This window comes from Prinia subflava, chromosome Z (genome assembly GCF_021018805.1).
Source record: "Prinia subflava isolate CZ2003 ecotype Zambia chromosome Z, Cam_Psub_1.2, whole genome shotgun sequence".
Lineage (NCBI taxonomy): Eukaryota > Metazoa > Chordata > Aves > Passeriformes > Cisticolidae > Prinia > Prinia subflava.
In genome coordinates this window covers 75,674,199-75,690,714 of record NC_086283.1, presented here as the reverse complement: position 1 = coordinate 75,690,714, position 16,516 = coordinate 75,674,199, and the positions used below count along the sequence as shown (strand labels likewise).

The window sequence follows — 16,516 nt, the reverse complement described above, 5'->3', positions numbered from 1 at the left end:
ATTTTTCAGTTGAATATAAATTATTTATTGTGCAGTCCCAAGACTGCGGACACTGTCCTCATTCATTAATGCCAAGGCTTCACTGTGGGGAGTATTCAAACTAGCTAATGTACAGTTGAGTTTAATAATCTCAGAAAGCTGTCCTATGTAGTAGAATAGAGAAATGTGTCTCAGAATCATAATGGGGTTGCCCAACCCCAGTTAAGTAAAACAGTTGCTACAAAGTGATTCCCCTAATTTATTGCAGATCTTGTGTATTCTGATACTGATTGTTCCCATTTGACTCTTCAAGGTTACTATGTGAACTTGAATATCTCCTCCTCTTCCCAACATGCTTTTTGAATCTGGGTGTCATTGAAGGTGATAGCCAAATTTTAATTATCTACAGAAGGGTTTTTGAAATATCAGGGCCATTTGTAGACTGACTCAGCACAAAAATGTAGAATCACATCACCACATAAATAATTCCCTTTCCAGACAAGATGACCTCTTCACTTTCTACTTCCTGTTTGAGACTGGACAAGTTGTGTGCATATTACAGTAAAAGTGAAGAACTCTCCTCTTGTTAGTTCTTATAAGCCTTTGCAAGGCAGTGCTGTTAACAGTGCTTTGCTTAGTGTTATGGAACTGAAGTTAAGGTCTTTATCAAACTCTACTGGACAGCAGGAACTGTTACATTTCTCTTTTTCCAGTAGGCGAAAGGGCATGTTACTGTTGAAAATCCTGTATATCAGATGAGTTAGATAACAAAATGAGGGGACAAAAATATAAATTCTGCAGCTGACCCCTAACTAAAATGACAGTGCTTGAATCCCTAGATGATTGATGGGAAGCACAAAATTTTGCTACTTCCTTAAAAAAGCAGGACATGATGTGGGAAATAGATTGGTAGAGAATTCTCAAAGCCTGACAGAAGGCTCACACAGCCTTCTGCACATCTGTATGCAAACTCTGAGAAAGGCCATGGAATAGAGAAAACGTTGAGAGAGAAACTGAACTAGAAACAAATTTCAAATTATGACCTTGCAAACAGACTAGGTATTTTGGAGAAATAGAACTATGAAAGAGGTATTGTACCAAGATCCACGTGGGGTATATTTAGATGACTGGCTTAGAAGCACTAGCAGCACTGTGTGGCAAAAGCTGATAGCCCAAAAAACGCTTTTGATGTATTATAGTTAGGACATAGTCTAGCATCTGATTGTAACGGCATGGATTGTAATACTTGTACTGTCTCATCCTTCCCATGACACTGAAAATGGAATAAAATCTTTTAAAATGCCTCTCAGGAGGCCCATCTCTGGGTGAGAAAAAGGGTTTTTCCAGTACATGTGGTGACTAAACAGTTAAGGTGAAAAGACCTGCCCTCACTAAATAAGTGTATTTTATACTTCTCAGAAATACAAAGCTGAGCATGTCTAATCTTAGTTTAGAAGTTATGTGGCTCTGCTTTTATGAATACATGGAGACAGGCCCACATGCTTCAATGCTGTACTTTCAGGTCAAGTATTTGCTGCTCATTACAGAGCGAGAATACACACCTAAGTGAAAATAGAATACATTTAGTTCATGAGAACTAGGTAAGTGGAAATCCTTCCTATCCTAACACAAAAAAATGTAGTTAAGCACTAAACATGTAATAACATTTTTTCCTTCAGTTAAAAACATTTGCATGCCACTTCAGTCTTTTCAGATATCTGGAAGAAAAAATATAGCAGCAAGCAGTAAGTTTCATTTTACCTCCTAGTAGCCAGGCATTATCAGATTTCCAAAAGTGCTCAGAAAAGCCTGGTTCATGTGGACAATCTAAATTGGCTTATTGGTATTTCAGTTCAGGACTCATTTATTTGACAAATGTAACTATAAACCAGTGTGGTGGCCTGCTATGTGATGTTGTGGACTATGAAAGCTATTTAATTTTGTGGACTATGAAAGCTATTGCTAATCACACTTCTGTTGCAGTTTGTTCGAGTTTTATGGTTACTGGACTGTCTGTATCCCCTTGTTTAGTCTGAGTTCATGGTTTTGTCCCAAAAGTTGTTTTCTCCACCGGGGTTATCAGTTATACAGATGCTACCCTTTTTTCCTGAATGTTCTAAGTCAATCTTTTACCGGACCAATCCCTGTCAGAACCCAGTCCCGGGGTTCCCCTAATCCCCGGCGTTCCATTTGTCCGTACAGTTTGTTTTCCTTCCCCTGGTTTCCTGTTAGTCCCCAAAGTCCTTGTTTACCTCCCGTGCCCTCCCTCTATTGGTCAGAAGTCGCTGCTTGCCCCTTGAACTCCCCCCGGTTTATAACCTGCTGCGCCTGGCGCCCGGGGTCTGTCTGTCTGTCGCTGGTGATTCGAGGGAATTAATCCTTTTGGATCACAGAGAGGAGACCTCTGTCTCACTCCTTGCTACCAATCTGCGCCTGGCAAGGACATCCGAGCCGTAGAACGGAGCACTCCAGGACGCGCTTCCCGTCGCCTGTTCGGGAGACGTGTCCCACTCAAATCGCTCTGGCTGCGCTGGCTGAGCCAGCTCGAAGGTTCCGGCAGCGCCGATACAATTCCATTAAAGATCTAACAATATGAAAAATAGAACCATTGCTACTGACCTGCACAGCTTTTCACAGAGCAGAACTGCAGGCTTTCACTGCAGGACTTTCAAGTGTATCTCTTTTCCCCTTTGGCCAAAAAGCTACCATTCAAGCATGGCCTAGCCAGGAAAACAACAGAGATATTAACAGTGGATTTTCTGCTTTTGCAGACATTAACAGTAGGACTTGTGGTTTTCCAGCATCTTCTCCCAGATTCCCTCTCTCTCTCTCTCTCCCTCTCTCTCTCTCTCTCCATATTTCTCTGGTCCCGCAGACATCTGATTGTCCCAGGCAAGTCAGATACTACTGGGTTCATGTGATGCTCAAGGCAAGTCACTAACTCTTGGGCAATTTCACTGAGCTGTCTCCTTGTTCCAAAATGGGAACACATGAAGAAAACATACTGTAGGCAGGACTGTCTCAGAATGAGTAGAACATGGTGATGGTGACCGTGAAGTAACTTTGTGTGGGAACTGACAGTGGTCAGATTTTAGGCTTCAGGCACTTGCTGAAAAGACAAGAGAGTGACTCGTTCTGGCCTGGGAAAATCCTAAGAAGGAATCCAAACAATCGTTGGGAGGTGAAAACCAGTTAGCAGGCAGTGTTTTTCTAACTTATCTACTGGCAAAGATGTTTACAAAGGGGTGTAGGCTCTAAATGACAATCATATTCATTGTACCGAAGTACAATGTACGAAGTACAAAGTACCGAAGTACTATATAAAAAGAGGGGTTTGAGGAATCAAGATTGGTCTCCACTTGCTGTAATAAATGGGAATCATGTTGTTATTATCATGCTGTCCTTAAAACAATAATGGCAACTTTGGTGTTTCTTTTCTGTCATTCAAATCATTGACTTCTGCCAAAGAAATCATTGGAGCTTTTCTGGGAAAAGGTGAGACTACCTATGAATTACTTGTGTGACAGGGCTACATATGATAAGCTTAGTGTGAAATACAAAGTTATGTTTCGTGTCAGGGAAATGAAGAAAATCTGTGTAATCATAGTGATGGAACACAGCCATGGGACAGTTATAAAGATGAGTTCTAATAAATAGCTGAGGAAAGCATGGAAGGAAGTTTTTGAATAAATCTTTTGCTTGCAATTATCTATTATAAGTCTCAAGCTATTCTGCAATTAGTGTTCTTTAATTATAACTTTAGAAGCTTGCTTTGTATTAAAGAATTTTAAACTGTAGTTTTAGAGTGCAAAAAGTTTTTTTTTTAGACAAAAGAAGGAAATAAGGAGGGGGCTCAAGCCTCACACAAGGTGGGAAAACATCCTGGACATGAAGATATGACTTCAGCTCACTGATTTATGGCTCCTGGAGAGGAAAACTGGACATCAGCTTGGAGATGGATGGACTTGAAAATAGAGATGGGACCCCCACATCTGGAAGCCAGATCCCACCACCTGGAAAAACATATCCTGGAAGTACATCCTGGAGTATTGAAATATCAGAATAGATCACAATGGTCCATAGAATTATACAGGACAATCTATAGATTTATGGCTGTTAGGTATTGAATTGTGACGTTAAAACTAGAAATGGAAACTGCTGAGAAAGCTTATGAATATGTATAAAATACCATCAAATCCAGCAATAGGCGTGCAGTTGGAAGGGAAAACCCCTACCACTGTACCCAGCGCTGCCTCTTTGCTCACACTTTACCATGTTAATTAATTAATTATTAAATTGCTGCTTGATATATTGGCCGTGTCAAGCGTCTCATTTTTAACAATTTGGTGGAGAATGCGGGCATCTCCAATCCATTGAGGGAGGCCCCTGATCTCGGGGAGGCGCCCCACCTTGCAGGCTTTTGCCTCAGGTGGCCCTGAGTGACTGGGGAATCTTTCAGGGAGAAGGAGATCCTCGAGGTAAATTGTGAGCAAAGGATTTTGAGCTCCCGGATAAAGCTGCAGTGAAATTCACCTGTAATAACTCGTGCACAGAGACCCAGGCGAGAAAAGGAGGCTGTAAGTATCGCTTGGTTAGGTGGGCTAAGAACGGGTACACACGTGTGAGAGTGTGAGTGGTGTGTGTGTGAGACGTGGTCTGACCACGAAGTGATTGTGGAGTTCTTCTAACCTCGGTTCCGTGTCTCCGCGAGGGGAGCGGCAGGTGAAGGAACAAAGCGAGTGTTGGTAAAGGGAATTCTTTCATATAAAAAGGTCGGGGGCGGGATGCGGCAATAGCTAGGGGGGATTTCTTTACAGTAAATCAGAGGCGGGAAGCGGTATTAGTTGAAGGGACTTTTTATTAAAGAAATCCTAGACAAGTGAGAAAATAGGAAGGCCTTTCATTACTGAAGTCAGAAAGAGTGTGGTCGAGGCAAGTGAGGGAATACCCGTTTCTTAGGGTGGGTCAATGCCAAGGCAAGGACCCAGGGGTTGGTATAAACCAACAGGAAAATAGCAGTACTAAAGGTACTGGGAAAGGAGGGAGCTTTTTACCACAGGACAGTCCCCTGGGGTTAATGTTAAAATTTTAGGATGAATGTAAATCCAGGAAAGGAAAAAGTAAAGAGAAAATGATAAAATACTGTATGATGGAATGGACTAAAGAAATGACACGACCTGATAATTTGTACTGGCCAATGTACGGGTCATCTGAGGAGTGGATCTGTCAGGCCCTGAATGCCTGTGTAAATAAAAAGGATCCAATTAACCAAGAGAGCGATTATGCTGCTTTATAGCAGAAGTCCTGGCCTTCTCCCCTGTATGCTTTAAAAACCAAAAAAGGAGAAGAATCCATGAGGCCACTTACACAACCTCCCCCCTTATCTACCACAACCAGCTGCCCCACCAGAGGTGCCTAATCCAGCACCCCCAGCACCTCAAGCCCCTATGGCACCGCTTGCACCTCAAGCCCCTGTGGCTCTGCCTCGTCCTCCAGATTCACCACCTGCACATAGAAGCAGGGAGACAGTTCGGGCAGAAAGGCGCAAGGACAGTGATGATGAGAGCAAAAGGGGCCAGTTAGATCCATTAAGGAAGGTACTGATAGCAAGATACCAAGGGGGGAAGGGGAGGACAGCTATTAGATATGTATCAGTACCACTGAACACTGGGGATGTGAGAGCCCTTAAAAAGGAAATGGGGATGTCTGATAAACTAGATCAGTTCCTGGGGCCCAAGAAGCCACAATTAAGCTATTAAACTTCTTAGAGAAAAAGGGTTTGAAAGCTTCAATGTTCAAGCTGCAATTTGTAGAAGCAGAAATGAAGTATTTGGGTCATTAGTTAAGTAAAAGAACAAAGAAACTGGACCCCGAATGAGTATCGGGCATACTTGCCTTACCTTCTCCCAGAACAAAGGGAGAGATAATACAGCTGGTAAAGCTATTAAAGTATTGTAGGCAGTAGATAAAAAAGTATAGTCAAAAAGCAAAATTTTTATATCAGAAGTTAACTGGAGAACAGATTCATGATTTTGTAGAGTTAATTGAATTACAAACTAAAGTAAGACCAGATTTAACTGAAATAAAAAAAAAATAAAATTATCTGAAGGGGAGAAATATTTCATCAATAGCTCCTCCAAAGTATTAGAAAGGAAGCAGAGGTCAGGATATGCAATTGTAAAGGGAGGAAACATGTTGACAGTAGAAAGGAAAAGGTTAAGTTCCAGCTGGCCCGCACAAGCCCGGGAGTTATATGCCTTATACCAGGCTTTAGAACTGTTAAAAGACAAAGTGGAGACTATTTATACAAAGTATACTTTTAGAATTGTACATACTTTTAGGAAGATTTGGAAAGAGAGAAGTTTGATCAATACCCAAAGAAAATAGTTGATCTATCAAGAATTAATACTTAAAGTGCTTGTATCATTAAAAGACCAGAAAAAATAGCTGTTACACATGTAAAAGGTCACCAAAGAAACACAAGCTATTTAGCAAGAGGAAATGTCATAGCTGACCAAGCTGCAAAAAGAGGCAGCTTTTGAATTGAAAGAAACAATTCAGTTGAATATTATAACAAAAGTTCAAAGAGAAGTCCAAAAAATTTTATAGCTCCCAAGAAGCTATAAAGAAATTAGATACTAAGAAAGAACAAAGAAAAGGAGTACTCTTAGATAAGTGGGAAATTTTGTCCAAAGCCTATGCACAAAGGATTTTGAGCCAATTACATCAGCATCCTCATTGAAGAACCAGAGCCTTGTGTGATCATTTTTTAAAAAATATGATGGGTGTATTGGGATTTTTTTGAAATAGCAAAGCAAGTAACACAGAGGCGTGTTACTTGTCAGAGAGTCAACAAAAAGGTAATGAGGCAAACTTCAGCGGGGGGGGTGGTAAGAAAATAGCCTATGAACCTCTTGAAAGAGTTCAGGTGGATTATGCTGAGCTTCCAAAAGTCAGTAAGTGGAAGTATCTGTTAGTAGTAGTAGATCAACTAATTCGCTGGGTAGAAGCTTACCCAGCTTTAAGGGCCACGGCCAAATTTGTAATTAAAATACTACTAGAACAAATTATTCCCCGATTTGGGGTTATTCGAGCCATTGATTCTGATCAAGGCTCCCATTTTACCTCTAGTGTCATCAAAGGGGTAACACAAGCCATGGGTATTTCCTGAGAATACCATACCCCCTTGGCACCCTCAGAGCTCTGTGAAGGTAGAAAAGAAGGACCAAACTATAAAACAGCATTTAACCAAATTAATGACTGAAACCAGAATGTCCTGGAAAAAATGTTTACCTTTAGCATTGCTTAATATAAGAACACTTCCTAATGCAGATACTGGGCTATCAGCGTACGAAATGCTTTATGGAATGTCATATTCCCAGGAGATACCCCAAACATCAGTAATAATTGAAGATATGACTATTCAGAAATATATCCAAACAATTAGACAACATGTATTAGAGTTGAGCGAAAAGGAATATTGGCTCAATCTGCCCCTCTAGGATTTAGCATACATAAAATAAAACCAAGTGATTGAGTGCTGGTTAAAAGCTGCAAAGAGGAGACCTTATCTTCTAAATGGGAAGGCCCATATTTAACCCCTTAACCACTGATACAGCCATCCAGACTGCAGAGAAAGGCTGGACCCACACATCACGATTAAAGGACCAGTGGGACCACCAACAGAGGCACCGGCCGAGCTTCAGTGGAACATCTCATCTGCTCCTAGAGAACTGAAAATAAGACTTAAAAAGGATTGATGCATGTTTCAGAAACTCTTGTACCTGAGGTTTCAGAATCAAAACCTTCCAAGGAAAGTGAAATGTCCTACCCAAAACTGTAAATGTTTTCCCTGGGGTTGTTTCAGGTGCATTGAGTGTCAGAAATTGTGGTATACAAACTTGGTGTGGGCAAGGATCCCTAGTACCCTTTGCTGGAGTTGTAGGGATGAGATAGAGAAAGAGACAGATAGAACACTAAGGGCTGCAGTAGAGAAAGGATACATTAAAGTAGGTGATAAGGATTGGTGGGGGACCTGGTTTCACGGGGCACAGGCTGAGATCGATCTGCAGGAAGAAGCAAAGGCAAAATTGGAAAGAATTGAGTGTGATTACAACAATTGGATACCAGATGGATACCAAATTGAAATAAGGGAGTGGCACAGAGCTAAGCTTCAGTGGGCCTGGCAACAATTCACAGGTAAGAATAAATAGAGGGCAAGACCAGATTGACCTCTGCCTTTGCCACCAAGAAGATGAAATTCCCAACTGTTGGCAGCAACCCAATAGGTTGGAGGGGTGGAAAGGCATGTCATACTGGACCTCTCGTTATATACCTGATCATGTGTGTAAGCATTGCCACGGCAATTGACAATTGTCACCCATGTCACCAGTCAGTGAAATGGAGAGGAGTCACAACAGTATCCTTTGTTAGTCACACCCATATAAACAAAGGTGGTTATGATGAAAGTCAGTTAAGTGTTTGTGAAGAGCAAGGGAGTTTTGGACGTAAAGGAATTTAAGAGCAAGAGGAGGAGCTGGCCGTAATTACCAGACATGTCCAAGAGGAGAAGAATATATATGCTTTACCAAAGCAGGTATGTGGGGATACACTGATGGGGGAAGAGTTCAATATGGGGAGAATTTAGTGCAGAAAGCAGTAGAAGGGTTGAAAACCCACTCTGAATCTAAAGTTGCTTCCCCAAATTTGTATGAGAAATTAAAGAAACAGCTGCCAGAGTTAGACCTTTCCACTTCTGGAGAATTTGTTTATGGATTTAATGCAATGAATTGTAATAGAATTAAATATTTCCAAGTGCTGAATTTGTGGTGGGACCCAAATGACAGGGCAATAGCCTTAGAAAGGAGAAGGTTTAGAAGTAGCACAAATTTTAAAGTAGAAGCGAACAGGAATTACAAAACCTGAAGAGCGGACAGAAGGATGGGTATTGACAAATGTAGAGATAGGCCAAGAATGCATAGCCAAGAAAGGGAAAGCTTTTGGGACAAAGGTAGGGGAAACCCCTTGCAGGAAAATGTATACCACAAATTTCTCTAAAATTGGTGGTAGCCACAAAACCCTGAAGGATATTTAAGTAACAAACAAATGCCTGTTCAACAATAGAATTCTATCCTTCAAGCTCCATGGTGAGACCAGTTGTTTGGAAGAGGGGCTTGGTGGAAGAAAATAGTATTTATAATATTGTGTTCATTGACTGGACTGTTGTTTTTACCTTGCTTAATTCCATGCTTTGTTCAGCTTATCCATTCTGTAATACAAGGTATGCAGGTCGCTGTGATGCCTGTAGACCCTGAAATAGCTACAGGGGAATTTAGCCATTTTGAGAAAACATCTAAAATATCCAAAATAATGAAATTGAAGAAAAAGGACAAAGAAGGAAAAGTTTCTGAAGTTTTGGCCAGATTCGAAACCCAGACACGAATAAGTAAGATAAATAAAAATTTATACAAGCAGAGTGGGGACTGTGAAATACAAAGTTATGTTTCGTGTCAGGGAAATGAAGAAAATCTGTGTAATCATAGTGATGGAACACAGCCATGGGACAGTTATAAAGATGAGTTCTAATAAATAGCTGAGGAAGGAAGTTTTTGAATAAATCTTTTGCTTGCAATTATCTATTATAAGTCTCAAGCTATTCTGCAATTAGTGTTCTTTAATTATAACTTTAGAAGCTTGCTTTGTATTAAAGAATTTTAAACTGTAGTTTTAGAGTGCAAAAAGTTTTTTTTTTAGACAAAAGAAGGAAATAAGGAGGGGGCTCAAGCCTCACACAAGGTGGGAAAACATCCTGGACATGAAGATATGACTTCAGCTCACTGATTTATGGCTCCTGGAGAGGAAAACTGGACATCAGCTTGGAGATGGATGGACTTGAAAATAGAGATGGGACCCCCACATCTGGAAGCCAGATCCCACCACCTGGAAAAACATATCCTGGAAGTACATCCTGGAGTATTGAAATATCAGAATAGATCACAATGGTCCATAGAATTATACAGGACAATCTATAGATTTATGGCTGTTAGGTATTGAATTGTGACGTTAAAACTAGAAATGGAAACTGCTGAGAAAGCTTATGAATATGTATAAAATACCATCAAATCCAGCAATAGGCGTGCAGTTGGAAGGGAAAACCCCTACCACTGTACCCAGCGCTGCCTCTTTGCTCACACTTTACCATGTTAATTAATTAATTATTAAATTGCTGCTTGATATATTGGCCGTGTCAAGCGTCTCATTTTTAACATTAGCAAGGAAAAATAATGTAACAGTGGTTTTGCTGAACTAGTTTGCTCTGTACTAAGAAGCAGGATTTATTTCATAAATTAGTCTGGAACTGTGAGGCAGGCAATCATTATACATCATCCCAAACCAGCTAGGACTCACAGGAGTAAAGCCACAATCATTTTTTGTGTTGAGGTAGAACACAATTCTCACAAGCAGTGAGAATCTAACCGAAGGAAGAGTATGTGAGTCCCACCTGTAGCTCAAATATATCTGTATCTTTTTCATGTCTCTCATTCATGATGTCATCATACATTAAAAGATAGCGATAAAAAATGAAAGGATGCTGTTAAATTGATAAAGCTGTCTGACAGAACAAAATAGTTTTATATTGGAAAGGGGATTTATCAGTCACCTAATCCAATCTTCCGCTCAAAGCAGTGACATCTTAAAAACAAATGCCCAGGCTTTAGGCTTTGTCCTGTAAAGTTTGGAAGTTTGGTGCACTTGTAAGGATGGAGATTCACAACCTCACTGAAGTGTTTGATTAGCCTCACAGTGATTTTTTTTTTTTTAATTTTTTTAAATAACATCAATTTAGATGAAATTTAAGGGGAAATGTGTTCTGCAAATATTAGGTAACTTCTTGAGAAATTCCTGTAAAATTAACCTGATGAAAGCTAAGAAAATGTAACTTGATAGTTTCATGAATGTAGAAGCGTCCTAGTAAATACAAATTCAGATGCCGATGTGGTGCAGTGCTCTAAATGGTTATAAACCCACTGAAAAATCATGGGTATAATCAAATGCCTAATTTGAGCACATAAATTTTACAGAATGCTTTGTATAATTTTTTTGGATGCATGCACATTCTCAGCAATGCAGAGAAGTGAGCTCAGTGTACATTCAGAATGAAACTGAAACTGCTAACAACATTCTAAGAAACGTCTTTTCAACATAGTCAGGTTTTTTATGACATAAAGCCAGAATAAGATCAGCCTACAAGCTGTGCTGTTGGTGCATGTTATACACTGTCGTAAGAGTTGGGTGGTTTCTGCTATTGTGCGAATAGGATAGAACCTTGAAAATTTTTGCTGTTACATGAATCAGATTGCAATGACCTGCATAAAGACCTGATGTGAGTATAACACTGATAAAATGCAAATTGTTTCCTGTATTTCTGTCTGATGAATTGCAGGGTTTTTTCCTAGATTCTTAAGATTTACTTAAGTTTACATTTACTTTTACTTTACTTCAAGTTTATTTTCAACTTATTACTGGGATACAGACTGTTTCTGAATGAAAGATAAACTCCAGATCCTAAAACACAGGTCCATATAATTTCTAACCCTGATATTTTTGGAAGCTGAAACTGTCTTGCAACTCTATCTTCTGTCATGGGCAAAGGCAGAGGAATGGTGCTGGTGAGACTCACGCATGAGGATGTAGCTCTTCGTAAATATTTCATCACGGATTTTAGGGATGATTTGAATGGAGAAAACAACCTCTGTATATATTTGTATCTATGTATTCTTGTTTACCTTCTTTTAGTTCTTACTAACACACTACGTGCAGACAATAGGTTGTTTTGATTGTACAGCAAGTCTGGAGACTTTCACCTTCTGCAACCCAGAAAAAGCACAGGCTATGAAGAGGAGAAGTTCTTGTGCCTCTCTGAGAAGTCTTTCGTTCTGTAGAAGCTGGAGATAGGAAAGAAAATTTGCAGTGTATCATGTCAGAATGTCAGCCTCTATTCAGTAATGCTGCTAGGAGCTGAAAGGCTCTGAAAGGTTCTATGATAGACACAACTGCTTTTTAAATGTAACAAAATTTCATCCCAGTTCTATCCTAGTAGCTATAGAAAAAAAATTGCAGCCATATTAGAATGACTGTATTTGTCATGGAACAAAAAACTGACAGTAGAAAATATTCAAAAAATGACAGTTAAAATGCAATGCAGGGAAAGTGAGAATTCACAGATAGTGTGAGCAAAGGAGGAAGTGAGAAATTATATTCTCTTCACCTGAAAGCTGAAGTGAGATGGAGAGCAGACTGAAATGATGCAAATGGGTTGTCACAGGTAAACATCAGGAACAAAGGAATGGTCCCACCAATAAATGGCCTGTGTGGTGAGCTGGGCAACAAGGGACTACAACAAATGTGCAAAAGACAGAGGAAGAACAGTGGGTGAGATGGTATATGAATAAGGTGCGTTTGAGAGAATGACAAGAAGAGATTATGCCCACAGAATATACTAAGACAGGCTGGAGAAAGTGTTCAAACAAATTTAAATATGCATGGTTAGGATTTTTTATGAAATTCCTGAAATAGAAACAATGTACCTTCTTTCTGATGGTGAGATATAGAACAGTTGTAGTTAGTATGAGGATCTAATGCTTATTTATTGTTTATTCTGTTGTTTATTTTCTGACCTAGGATTTTTAATTTTTTTTTCTTAATTTTTTAATGTTTTTTTTTAAACTGGATCCTTCACTGAAAGTAAAATCAATTTAGCCATTTCATGAAGATGTCAAAAAGTTGTGTCTTTCTGCACATGTTAGGGTGTTAAAAGCTGTTGAAAAAAGCTTGTTTCCATTGCAAAATGTACAGAAGGCAGGGGAATTTCTGTAACAGGGAAAGACAAAACAAACTGTGGCTGGGACCATGTAATCTTTTGCTGTGTACATAGGTACATGAGAAAGTCTCTTTTCTAGCTAAGTGAGCATAAAACTCCATTTCACACAGGGAGAGTCAAATAGAGCAAAGTCAGATGCCTGTTAACACAGCTTGATTGCTTTTGATTAAGAAGAGTTTGTAAGTTTGGATTATTTCCAGAAGGCACTGTCCTGTGCTTAGTTCTAGTTCTAGCTTTGCAATACAATAAGACAGAGAGTGTAGAAAGAGAGGGATTAGGAAATCATAGTCTGAGCTGATTTCAGCTCAGTAATATTGCAGAGTCTGGTGGCAGCAGAGCAAAAACATTGAATGCAGGAATGAATAGATCAATTGCAATATCGGTGTGCCAAATCCATAATAAAGTCTAGCAGCTCAAGATGTCTCAGGATGCAAGACCACTTGCAAAACCTTGTTGGCTAAAGTGCATGGGACAGTTCATGTGGAGGTGGACACAGGCCAACTGGCCAGCCTGGTGACATTTCCATCCTCCCAGCTCCCAGCCGTGGAGTTCAATGTCCCACCTTCCTTCTACATTGTAAAAACACCTGTGTTATACCTAATAAAAACAAGCAGGATCACTTTGTAAGTGCTGTCAATGGGATACCTTGGTCTGCAGGGAAATACAAAGAAGGGTCTGTCTACCATAGCCATTAAGCCTGAAAAGGACCAAGTACCCCTTCTTTAGTCTGTTAATACTTTGATCTTCCAGAATGAAATCTGAATTATTATTGTGAATTTCTGTGTTGATTTGACTCCTACATTTAACCTTTCAAGCCAGCGTGCTTGAAAGCTTGTTTAGCTCTTCCCGCTGTTCTGATTATTATAGTGGAAGTTATTGGTCTACAAAACTCTCCTTGCTTAATGCTGCCAAGTTTCATTATGTAGATACTAAATGTGTTTACTGTTCTAAATCATCCATTTGCTGGAATACAAATATTTTAATAGCTGAAACAGTGTTTCCAGGAAAGGGCTTTCCATTATTTATTAGACCATAAGGCCCCTGAATCCCTGTGCCTCTGGTTGTTTTGTTTAGTGTACACACATGGATTTTTTTCAGGATGCTTTGTTAACCTTGTGCTGAGAATAATCATAGAACTATGGAACCATAGAATGATTTGAGTTGCAAAAAACCTTTAAAGATGATCTACTCCAAGCCCCCTGCCATGTGCAGGAGCAATCACAGCAAGGGTACTAACCAAAAGTGGTTCCAGAGAATCTTTTACTAAGATGCTTCTTTTACTTCAGGAAAGCATTATGATCTTTCACAGATTAAAAGAACAGGATTTAATTTGCATTACTCAGATGTGGGTATCAATCTTTATTAGAATGGAGTAGATTGCAAAATATTCTGCAATCTCTATGTTCCTTTGCTCAAAATACTACTTGTAAACTTAACATTATGAACACTGTGAGAGTTGTCACTAACACCAAATCAATCCTAACTCTTATGACCAGATTGGTGTCAACCTCAGTTGCCAACTCACCATGGTTCACATGAGTGTTTTCTGAAAATTGCATCCAGTAAATAACAATATACACATACCAAAAAGGTCTATACAAAGCATGGCTACTTAAATTAACTACCGAGCTTTTGCTCAAGAGCTCCATGGTTTAACCAGTGGCAGATGGATGTTCCTATTCTGCCACTAGCTTCAGTTCCTGAGAGTATCCTTATAAGATCCAGCTTTGTCAATATAAGCACCTTTTCACTTCTGTCTGTACAATGGAATAAAGTCTATACGTTATGTTGAAAATGGAATAATATTGTCGCATGGAGCACAGAGCTTGTACAGTTTGAAATGGGAACACCAAGTCTAAATTTTCAAAAGATACAAGAAATATCCTTCTCACTCCTTACAAGAAGGATTTTGGACTGTTACATATGATTTGATGTAAAGTAAGGCAAAAAATTACCCTTTTTTGAGACAGGTGTCATAAACCCTCTGGATATGAGCTGGGACCAAGGCTGAAGTCACAGGCATGTTCAACTGAATGAATCAAAAGGAGAAAAACAATACTTAGTATCATTTCGATCTTTGGTGGAACTTAAGCAATTTATTATCATTGCCATCTGGATTTCAGTCAGCATTCACAACAAAAATTTACAAGAATATGTTACTTGTGGGCCAATGAAATCAAGTCTGTGTTTCAACTTTGTATTTTCAGTAAAGCAAAAAAACCTGTACAATAAGATAAGATTATACTCCTCATTTTCCCTGTTGATAGTCATACTTTTGGTTTCATTGGTCCTGTTCAAACTTTTTGTCTTGAGCCCTACGTCTTCATTGAAACTATTACAACTCATAAAAAGCCATGATGATCTTTAGATATTTGATGTGATGCTTCTCACCACCTCAATTATTCAAGGTTTTTTCAACTTAACTCTCATAATCACAAAGCACTGTGTGATAACTTGCTTTTTTTTCTACAGGTTGGTCTGGGAAACCAGTTTACTGACTGCATCTGAATTGCTCTTGAAATATGTCTTGGTTTGAAAAGACAGGTGTCTGCCAGGGAAAGCTGGATCTTTCCTTGGAATGGAGAATGTAAACCCTTTCCCTCCAAATTATTATAATGTTACAATTAAGGGGGCTTTCAGAAAAGATATGGGAATAGGAATAACAGTTCTTTACTAGGAATGTTAAAAATACAAATGTAGTAGTACACAAAAAAACCTAAAATCAAGCAAACAAAAAAAATTCCTAGAAACCCTGACAGAATCAGAATACGACCTGACACCCTGTTGGTCAGGGTGTTGGGAGCAGTCCAAATAAGTCCTCCTGAAGTGACAGACGTGGTTCTGTGGGAATAGGGATGATCCTATAGAAGGGCCCAGTGGTGCAGAGATGAGTCCAGTCTTCCTCTGGGAATCCAGTGGAAAACTGGCTGCTCTGCTGTTCTGAATCCCAGCTTTCATCCAAGTAGGAATGCTTGGCTCCTCCCACTGGGTGGAGCATCTCACAATGGGATGATGTAATTGTATCAATCATGTGGTGAGCCTTAATGGCCCATTAACAGCTGATATCCCTCTGGAGGGAGGATGGGTTGTGGAAGAGATAAAGAAACACTGCCCCACCTGGTTTTAACAGCTGGCCCATTAACAGAAAGACATTCTCCCTCTCCCTTCCAGAGTTACAAGATGAAAAAAAAAAACAAAAAAACACCTCTTCAACCAGTTTCAACATATTGGGAATAGAATACATCTTGCATTGCAACCCAAGACAAAATGTCATGCTACTTCTTAGTATTCTCAGACATGTATTTTCAACCTCTCACTTTGCTGCAAGAAGCATTAAGTGGTGATTTTTATGGCAAGTGTTCCTTCTTTTATCCCTGTGAATTTGTAACAGGCATGTGATAAATACATTTTAGAAGTGGCCTTTTGCTTAACAGAAAAGCAAGAGACTGTGCTGTGCATAAGCTTAGGATAAGTTAGGATAGCTGTGTACAACAACTACTGAAGACATACTGACCATATGTTTTATGAGAAGCAGGGAGAATATGAGTGCTATTCTGTAACATCATGAATGGTTAGTAGTGCAAGTTCAGAATAAATCACCGTCCAGATACTGCTCTATGCAAGTGTGTCAGAGCCACATGATGAAATTGCATGGGT

The 16,516-nt window shown here is 39.5% G+C and overlaps 1 protein-coding gene; it reads right to left on the bottom strand.

Annotated features, from left to right (window-relative positions):
- The window catches only part of PLGRKT (plasminogen receptor with a C-terminal lysine), a 92,402-nt gene that overhangs the window by 44,333 nt on the left and 31,553 nt on the right, over positions 1 to 16,516 (bottom strand).